Below are 10,677 nucleotides of genomic sequence, written 5' to 3'. Positions count from 1 at the left end.
ACGCTACACCAACGCTAGACTTGGTGCACGTACACCATCCTTTCTGCCAGGAGAGAAAGTGAGAATAAGAAAACCACATCATGTTGCTGAAGCACACCCCAGGTTTACTGCCCCTGCAACGGAGAGGGCCAAAGGAGCAAACTCATTCCTACTCAGTGACGGGAATATATGGAACGCTACACATCTTTATCAACTTTCCTAAGGTGACTGAACAAAATGCTACTTGATCATCGCATACTGATGACACATCTCCAGCTGCATGGAAACCAGTCCGTGCTAAAACCAAATCTATGTGGCCCAAGGACTATATTATGTAATTGATTTTGTTTGTAGCTGAATATTCAGTAAATTTCAGATTTTCAAGCAGAGAAACGACATGTTACAGATTTTGTTTAATGGTTTAATACTTGTTATTGGAGCGAGTGATTTGGTTACATAAGATGCTAAGTACAGTACCCCACTATTGAAGAGTTCACAATGTGAATATTACTTTGTATTAGTATCTTCTTTTGCAGAGAGAGGAGATGTGTCCTGTTCATGTTTATGTTCATATTTACTTCAGGCCACTAGGAGGCGTTGGAAGAGACATGTGAGAAAGAGGAAATGAGGAAGTGCAAGAAAGGATAAAATTGAGAACTGTTGTTGAACGTATATAAAGCTTCTGTTAACCGCCAACGTCCGTCTTCTTATGCCTGAACATTACATGTTTGTTTGGACGGGAAACTCCTCGAGCCTCGAGGGCCGGTGTCCGACATGTTTTCCAACCAACCGTCAATCGAATCTCTTTATTGGCTAAACACACCTGATCCAGGTAATCAGCAGCAGATAAGACAGGATTTCTGGAAAACAAGCAGGAGGCCGGCCCTTGAGGTCTGGATTTGGACAACCCTGCCCTAAACAATCTAGTAGCAGAGAACTATGTTATGATAACTCATAAAAAAGCACAAATATGAAGAAGGTCCTTTGGGATTCTTTTTAGGTTGTAGATTGCAATACAGTATCAAAATGTTAATTGGATTATGGACTGTTGAGAAAATGAGTCATCAAAATCCCACTGTTCATTCAAACAGTGTTTGATAAGACATAATATCACTTCTAAAAGCCATTTTTACTTCTTTTGTTTTTTAAGCTGACTTCCTAGACTGAAACTTTGAAAAAACAATCAAAAGATGAAATCTTATGAAATATTTTTAGCCTAGTGTTTACTAGCATAGTAAACATTTTTACCTACTAATAAGGGAGGAACCCTGAATAATGGAAATAACCTCAAAATCTGAAAAAATACCAATTCTATTTCTTGAATCAGCATCCATCATGAAATGCTTCTAAAACTGCCTAAATCGCATTGACTTGTGACTTATAGACAAAATAAATCTGCCTAAGTCACACTCTTGACATAGGCAATTATACTTATGGAATAGAATGACATGTAGGCAATTTTACCAGAGGTGGCTAGCATCATGTGGAGAGGATTTAGGCAAAAAAAATATCATTGTCGTCAAAAAATGACTTGGGCAATTGTTTTAAGAAGGTGACGTTATGTAACACCGGAGTTTCAAGGCTGGACCTGTAGTCTGGACTTTGTTAAAAGTCAATTTCCTCATTTTCTTTCTGATTGTCTCTCTTCAAATGAACCTACCATTAGGATGACAGACTGTTTAAGTGGGGAAACCCGTAAAATCAGCGAGAGATCAATACTTATTTCCTCCACTGTACACTGCGACAACATGTTTTGAATGAGCTTCTGAGAGCTCCCATTCTTTGAAAAGTGCAGCTTTGGTGTAATTTTAAAAAGTAAGATTCATTTTTTTTAACCCTTTTGCTATTCTAGGCACTTTAACATGGGAGTGGGGTCATCTAGACCCCACAAGATTCACTGGTTTCAAAGCATCAGTTCCATGACCACCATCTGCGTTTGGCTTCTTTTCTAATCTGATGCTGAGCCTGATAGGTTGTGTTCCAGAGTCTGATTGCCAAAATACTTTTTTGAATCATCTTTATAAAATAAAAAGATATTCAATATCATCTTGTTCCATACATCCTCTCTCCACAGTCGCTTTTTATCTCTCCTTACTGAAATGTTAGCAGTAGTTGTCGACATGAGAGGAGCCTTTAAATTCAAGCTAATGGAATAAAATAAAATAACGGTGAAGCTACAAGTTTGAAGATGTGAAAAGGTTTCAGTTTCTCTCCATTCAGCAGAAGTGTTGTTTCTCACACATACACAGGGTGTGGCAAAATCCTTTCCTCTATAAAACTGCTTTGTTTTTACTTTTAAATGCTGGTCAAACAGTTTTTGTGGCTGAAGTTGCCTCTTTTATTTTGGTCCCACTGACCTTTACTGTAACTTTTTTGTGGTAAATTTCACACAAGAGCTAGAAGTAGTATTTTCTCCTCCTTCTTCACTATATGATATATTTTCAAATAAAAGTATAGTTTGGTTCTAGTAAGCTAATAATAAACTAATGATAAAGTAGTTATTTGGTACTCCAAAAGAAGTCTGGCAACATTTTATACACATAAATAAAACTATGTATTATTTATAGTATTTATTTAGTGGTGTATTTATTTAGTGGTGTTGTACATTTATCTACAGACACACAAATGACGAGTTGGAATTATGGGTTGCTGGGTTAGAGGCAACATTGGACAACCACAGACGAAATCGATAAACCAAACCTTTTAAAGAAACAGACACTTACAAATCAATCAAAGATGCCAATCAATCAAAATAGAAATGACATTTTAAAGTGCATGCGGTGGAAAAACCTGAAGGATTTTTAAACAGAAAAGATCTTTTATCAGTTCAATTCAATTCAATTCAATTTTATTTGTATAGCCCAAAATCACAACAACAGTCATCTCGATGGGCTTCGAAGTAAAACATGAACTCAAAAGGATCACGAATACAAAGAGTTCAATAGAAAAACTAAAATGCTGGCATCCCTGCCCTTAGACCCCCCTTCGCGGTAAGGAAAAACTCCCAAAAAAAACGGATTCCGGAAAAAACGAAGAAACCTCAGGGGTGCCCACATGAAGGAGGGATCCTCCCCCAGGACGGACAGGCGATTTACCAGAACTCTTAGAGAAGAATTAACTTATCTAAATCTACAACTACATATATAAAAGTCCAGCAGACGAGCTTCATCCAGCCGTGGTTGTGGGGACAGTCAAAGGCGCGAGTCGAGCCGGAGACAGGAACCACAGCCAGGTGTAGGAGCAGGAGCAGAGACGAGGTACTCGGTCAGGTACAGAGCAGAGACGAGCCAGAGATGAGCCAGAGGCAGGAACCACAGCCAGGTGTAGGAGCAGGAGCAGAGACGAGGTACACGGTCAGGTACAGAGCAGAGACGAGCCAGAGATGAGCCAGAGACAGGAACCACAGCCAGGTGTAGGAGCAGGAGCAGAGACGAGGTACTCGGTCAGGAACAGGAGCACGGATGAGCCAACTGGGGTCTGGAAGCACTCCCACTCCCCAGGAGGGGAGAGGAAAAGAGGGACAATACATGAATCGCACTGCACCAAACAGAGGCAAGGAGAACTAAATGATAAATTATGATCAAGAAAAGAGGAGAGGAAGGGTAGAAGTAGAAAAGAAAAGAGGACATAAACCCCAGTGCACCATAGTTACCCCAGCTTCAACTTCTAGCAGCCTTTTAAAAGAAATAGTTATTAAGTTTAATTTAAACAAATTAACATTAAGTTAAATAATCTCTGAATACTAACTAGTCGGACAATAAGCCTGTCCAAAGAGAAATATTTTCAGTCTAACTTTGAATGTTAGACTGGAGAGCAGATCCTCTGATCCCTATGTCCTGCTCTAATCTATGGAGTAAAATACTGTGGTCGATGGTGTCAAAGGCTGCACTGAGGTCCAACAGGACCAGAATAGAAAGTAGTCCCTTTTCTGAGGCCAATAACAAGTCATTAGAGACTCTAACTAGTGCAGTTTCCGTACTGTGGTGGGGTCTAAACCCCGACTGAAAGTCTTCAAAGTGGCTGTTGTCCTGTAGGTGGCAGTAAAGCTGCTTAACTACAACTCTTTCTAGGATTTTAGAAATAAAGGGCAGGTTTGATATCGGTCTATAGTTGGCCAAGATGCTAGGATCCAAACTGGGCTTTTTCAGAAGAGGTTTAACAACTGCATATTTAAAAGACTGTGGCACGTAACCCGTTTCCAGAGAGGCATTTATCATTGTTAATATGGGATCATTAATTAGGGGAAAAGTTTCTTTAAAAAGTCTAGTGGGAATTGGGTCTAACAGACACGTTGAGGATTTGGAGGACGTAATAATTGATGTTATTTCCGCTTGATCCACAGCAGTGAAGCAGTCTAATGTTACAGAAGTTTCTATGGATGCCTCCATTTCTACCACTTCAGCCTGTTCTGGGCTGATAGTAGGAATAACTTGATTTAACTTATGTTTAACATTTGAGATTTTACTATCGAAAAATGTAAGAAAATCATCAGAGCTGAGAGAAACAGGAACATGTGGTTCTACTGAGCTCTGACTGCGAGTTAATTTAGCAATAGTGCTAAAAAGCTTTTATATTATAATAGGCTATGTTTCCAGAAATCCAGAGACTGCTCTGAACCGGAGCGGCGCCATTCTCTTTCCAGCTTACGGGTTTCTTGTTTAAGAGAACGAGTTTCAGCGTTAAACCACGGTGCTACTCGGTTTTGTCTGCTGAACTGCTGTCTGTCACTTTAAGGTTTCTATGACGCGCTTCTATCATTTGTCTTTCAGCACATAAGCTAAAGCTAGGACCTGCTTGACTTTCCCTGCATGGGTTTTGCACCGGCACTAACCCTAAGGGAGGCTTAGAGGAGCGTTTTACACTGCTGCTCTGCGCCCGGGTCTCGTCTCTGGATTGTCAGGTTAACAGACTAAGGCTAGCAGAAATGTTTCTAGAAAGAAGAGCGGCACCGTCCCGGGTGGGATGGACGCCGTCTCTCCGCATGAGACCGGGCTTCCCCCAAAACGCGCTCCAGTTATCCACAAAACCAACGCCGTTTTCTGGGCACCATCTAGAAAGCCAGCGGTTAAATGATGAAAAGCGGTTGTACATTTCATCACTGACTAAGTTCGGCAGGGGACCAGAGAAAATTACAGTGTCGGACATCGTCTTAGCCAGTTTACACACCGAAGTTACGTTTAACTTAACCACCTCTGACTGTCTCCGTCGGGCATCATTACCGCCTGCGTGAATCACGACTCGATGGAACCTGGACTTACTCTGAGCTAACATCCTAAGGTTCCCCTCTATGTCACCAACTCTGGCCCCCGGATAACACCTGACAGTAGCCGCTGGGAGCTCCACGTTTCTAACTTCAGAAGAGCCTATAACCAGAGTTGAGTGTTCTGAGGGGGGAGAACCTATTACTAACGTGGAGTCTCGGGTGCTCTAAGTTTTTGCGTTTAGCACTATGTTTCCTCCCAACCGGTACAAACCCCTGACTGTCTCCCGGCTGTTGGGAGGGCGCTGGGGTGCTAACTAAGTTAGCCCTGGTAGCGCGGCCCGCGCTACGAGTAACGACCTGGCTAGCCGGCTTAGCTTCCACTGTGCGGAGCCGCGCTTCTAACTGCTCCAGCCTGGCCTCCAAGTCTAACACAAGACTACACTTAACACACCTACCGCTATCTTCACTAAAGGAGGCAGGATCATCACTAAACATATGGCACATGGGGCAGGAGAGAGGAGGAGAGGCAGAAAAAGTAGTGGCCATGGTAGGTTCTAAGCTAAGGCTAGCGGTGTTTAGGTAAAGAGAAGTGGTTTATTTAGCAGAATGAGAAAGTGAACAGCAAGCGGTTTAACAGTGATGTATTCGCTAATAAAAGGTACTAGATGTGAATATTAACCCAGATAACCCTTAGAGTAAGCAATAGTAGTCAGGCTAATGCCAAACAAGAGGACAGCAGTCACACACGACTAGTACTGGGAATAGCTCACCCGGAAATGACGTCACAGGAAGCCCGAGTTCTGTTGCTTAGAATGTGACTGATGACATTTTTCCTGCTTGGTTTACAGTACTGATGTCCCTATTAAGATTTTTCAGCCCCAATCCAATTCCAAACCAATCTTGCCAATACCGAGTCCCATTCTGATACTTTCATGACACAACTTTTAAAAATGAATAAATGCAAAAAAGGAAATCAAGGTTTTCCCTTTTTAAAAATGTTGTGCACCTTTTTTTATCATTTAACACTTAATAGTGTACATCTCTTTGACGTAACTCGAACAGTCAAGTAAAAACAAGAAACTGTTATTTTTACATTTTTAGTCAATGAAAACAGCAGCTAAGCTTAACATAGCCGCACTGGAAAAAAAATATCTGTTGGATTAACATAAAAAAAATATGCCAACATGAAGATTGTACATAAAAAAATCATGTTCTACCGTAATGAATGCTTCTTTTTTACTACACCTAAGAATTCTAGATGAACAAACAAGATTTTATTATGCAATTTAACATTTTTCTAACATTTAACAAACAACAAAATGTTTTAGCAACACTACTATTTGTTTGCAATTAACAAAATATTTCATTTAAGTCAATAAATAATTTTAATCAAATTTAAATTGAATTTAAAAAAATTGAAATTGCAGATGATAAAGCAGATCCTATAGCAATTGCATTTTTTTTAATCAAAAAGCCGACATGTTCTTGTCGAACCTCATGCATTAATGACCATGCAATAAATATATGACACTGAACAAAAGTTAATAAGGTTGAAATTTTTTATCACTTAAACTTGACAATATGTTAACAGCTATGCCAATAGTACACATCAAAATAAAAGAGGGGATGAGGATGGTAATCTAGATTTAGGTTGTATTTAAGACCAAACAGTGAGGCAACTGCCACTCTAACTGCAACACTTGGCAGGCATTCAAATACGCATTCAAACAAATTGAAGTGCTTTTATTCTGAAATTTGAGCGGCTAACTACCTAACAGAAAGTAACGTCACAGTGAGCTGTGGAGGGAGCATGATTTTTTTAAAGGAGCAGCTAGCAGCAGTGTTGCCAGAAACTTTCTCTTTATTACGGTTCTCCTTCCTCTAAACACACACAATATGAACGCACACTCCTCCCAACGCTCTCGCACCCCTCTCTGTCGCTGCACGAGCGCTCCTCTCATCTCCTTTCTTCCGCTCCCTCCTCTCACACAGGCACGTGGGGTCCCTAACACACACACACACACACACACAGAAGAAAGAGCCGCAAATAGAGGGGATAGAGCAGGTTAAGAAAATGAATGAAAGAATACCGGTCCGCTGAAGAAATATTAGATACTGTCCTCCTTTTATTAAATCAGGAGAAAGAAGAATACACAGCTTTCGTTGAGTTTTTCCCCCTACTGGAGTGATTAAAAACCCGATCCGATGATTTTTCAAAATAAAAGATAGTTCAGACTAATAATAAAAGGATTGATAAACACAGACACCGATCCATGTAGCGATCGGACCATAACTTTAGCTGGTATCTCCTCCTACACGCAGCCGCAGTGTCAGGCTTTAAAGAACACAATTTCTAAGAGGCGGGGCGTTGAACCCCCCCAACAACAGGTTAGATGACAGAGCCCGTTAAGCGTCTCTGCCTGGTTCGTTTACTGAGCTTCAGTACATAGAAGTTCAACAGCCACACGGCCTAACGTAGTCCGCTATTATATATTCATGAGGGGAAAATAAACCCGCCGAACCGACCCTAAAACCGCCCAAATTATGAAAACCCGGCCAAAGCCATTTTTGCCCGCAAATTTAGAACTAAAACCGCCCAATCTGGCAACACTGCTAGCTTCTCTTGTAGAAAAATCATGCTCCCTCCACAGCTCACTGTGACGTTACTTTCTGTTAGGTAGTTAGCCGCTCAAATTTCAGAATAAAAGCACTTCCATTGCTGCTTTCCTTCCGTTGTGAGTTAGTGTTGTGAAGTAAGTTAATGTGTTGTGTTGTGACCTTTCTGCGCCATGAGTTAATGTGTTGTGAGTTATTTTGTTGTGTTGTGAGTTATTGTGTTGTGTTGTGAGTTAATGTGTTGTGAGTTAATGTGTTGTGTGTAAAGTTAATGTGTTGTGTGTTAAGTTAATGTGTTGTGTGTAAAGTTAATGTGTTGTGTGTAAAGTTAATGTGTTGTGTGTTAAGTTAATGTGTTGTGTGTTAAGTTAATGTGTTGTGTGTTAAGTTAATGTGTTGTGTGTTAAGTTAATGTGTTGTGTGTAAAGTTAATGTGTTGTGTGTAAAGTTAAAGTGTTGTGACCCTTCTGGGCCACCGTACAACATAACATTAATCCAAGTAAGGGGAATGGGCTGCTCTGGCCAAGTTTATGAAATCATCTCCCCTCTGCTTAAATCCGCAGAGAAATTTGTGTCATGGATGTAGTGAAAATTGTAATTATTCCCCCAAACTTTATTACAGTAGGTGAGGTAGGGAGAGCAATAAGTTATATGTTCTCTGATTTCTAGCTAGTCTGGCAACAAGCCTGTCCAAAGAGGAATGTTTTCAGTCTAACTTTGAATGTAGAAACTGTGTTGGCCTCGCTTAAATGAGCTGGGAGCTTATTCCATAAAATAGCTTCCTTGCTTTTGGGTTCTGGTTCTAGTTTGTTTCTGGCATGTTTTGTGTTCAGTTTACTGTTTTATTTTGAAAGGTTTCCTGTTTTGTTGTCGTTGTTTCGAGTTTTACTTTTGGTCCCCATCTGCCCTCATTGTTTCCACCTGTGTCTCGTCTGTTCTGTATGTATTTAAGTCCTGTCTTTCCCTTCCTCCTATGCTGGTCCATATCATGCTGTCCCCCCTGTTTCGTGTATTATGCTCTTCCCCTTTTTTGAGTGTTTTGAATTTTCGATTCTTGGTTTGCCTTCTTAAGCAGGGGTTTTTGGTTTTTAGTTTGTTTACTTTATTAAAGATCTCGTTCACCTGAAACTCCTGCCTCCTCTCGGCATTTGGATAGTCCCTCAACCCATTCCCCCTTATTACAAAAAGGGGTTATGAATCTTCGGATAACCAGGGTGTAAATTTGTATGAACCTCTTTTTGATTTGTTACATTTTGCGTTTTAAGTACATATACATATTCTTTTTATTAAAGGGGACGAAGAGGGGGGACAGTGTGTGTGTGGGGGGGGTCCAACACCACCAGTTCCTGACATAAAACATTGATGGAATAGGAACAGGCTCAAATCAGACAAGGTAGAGGGGCAGATTTTCAAAATAAACCATGCATTTTATCCTCTAAGCCAGAAAAATACACTAAGAATTTAAAGGACACTTCTATACAACACATTACTGGCATTCTTTTATGAAACTTTTGCACTTTTGTTTTCTTATTTCCTGGGTCTTTTAAGCCAAGCTGCTGTGTTAACTATCACATAATTAATGAATTATAATTATTTTACTAGATAACAGTTAACTGTTTTTATTAGTAGATAATGGTTAACTGTTATTTGTGTATCCGTAGATAAATGAACAGCATGAGAAAATAAATACTATAAATAATACTTGTTTTTTTTTGTGTGTATAAAATATTGCCAGACTTCGTTTGGAGTATAAAATAGCTACTTTTATTCTATTAGCTTACTAGAACAAAACTATACTTTTTTTTTAAATATATCATATAGTGAAGAAGGAGGAGAGAATACTAATTCTAGCTTTTATGTGAAATTTACCACAAAAAAGTTACAGTAAAGGTCAGTGGGACCAAAATAAAAGAGGCAACTTCAGCCACAAAAACTGTTTGACCAGCATTTAAAAGTAAAAACAAAGCAGTTTTATAGAGGAAAGGATTTTGCCACACCCTGTGTATGTGTGAGAAACAACACTTCTGCTGAATGGAGAGAAACTGAAACCTTTTTACATCTTCAAACTTGTAGCTTCACCGTTATTTTAGTTTATTCCATTATCTTAAATTTAAAGGCTCCTATCATGTCGACAACTTCTGCAAACATTTCAGTAAGGGGCGACTGTGGAGAGAGGATTTATGGAACAAGATGATATTGAATATCATCTTGTTAAAAGTATTTTGGCAATCAGACTCTGGAACACAACCTGTCAGGCTCGGCATCAGATTAGAAAAGAAGCCAAACGTAGATGGTGGTCATGGAACTGATGCTTTAAAAACAATGAATCTTGTGGGTCTAGATGACCCCACTCTCACGTTAAAGTGCCTAGAATAGCAAAAGGGGTAAAAACAATGAATCTTACTTTTTAAAATTACACCAGAGCTGTACTTGTAAGAGAATAGGAGCTCTCAGAAGCTCATTCAAAATATGCTTTTGCAGCGTACAGTGGATGAAACAAGTATTGATCTCTTGCTGATTTTGCAGGTTTGCCCACTAATACAGTCTGTCATCCTTTGGTTCATTTGAACTGAAAAAATCAAAAAGAAAATCAGGAAATTGACTTTAAATAAGGTTTCCAGGAATACAGGTCCAGCCTTGAAACTCCGGTGTTACATAATGTCCTATTGTCCATCACAGGCATGTGGACAGAGGACATCCCACTGCCCATTGCCTTTCCAGAAGAGCTTACCAGAGGTGGGCACTGAGGGCCGCATTCCTGCATGTTTTCCAGCATACCCTGCTCTGGCATGTTCTAATTGGCTGGACACACCTGAACCAGGTAATCAGCCATGAGTACGGCGAGACTATCTGGAAATCATGCAGACACACCGGCCCTC

Source organism: Oryzias latipes, chromosome 1, assembly GCF_002234675.1.
Source record: "Oryzias latipes chromosome 1, ASM223467v1".
Lineage (NCBI taxonomy): Eukaryota > Metazoa > Chordata > Actinopteri > Beloniformes > Adrianichthyidae > Oryzias > Oryzias latipes.
The sequence above is the reverse complement of the archived record's forward strand: the minus strand, read 5'-3'. Positions refer to the sequence as shown.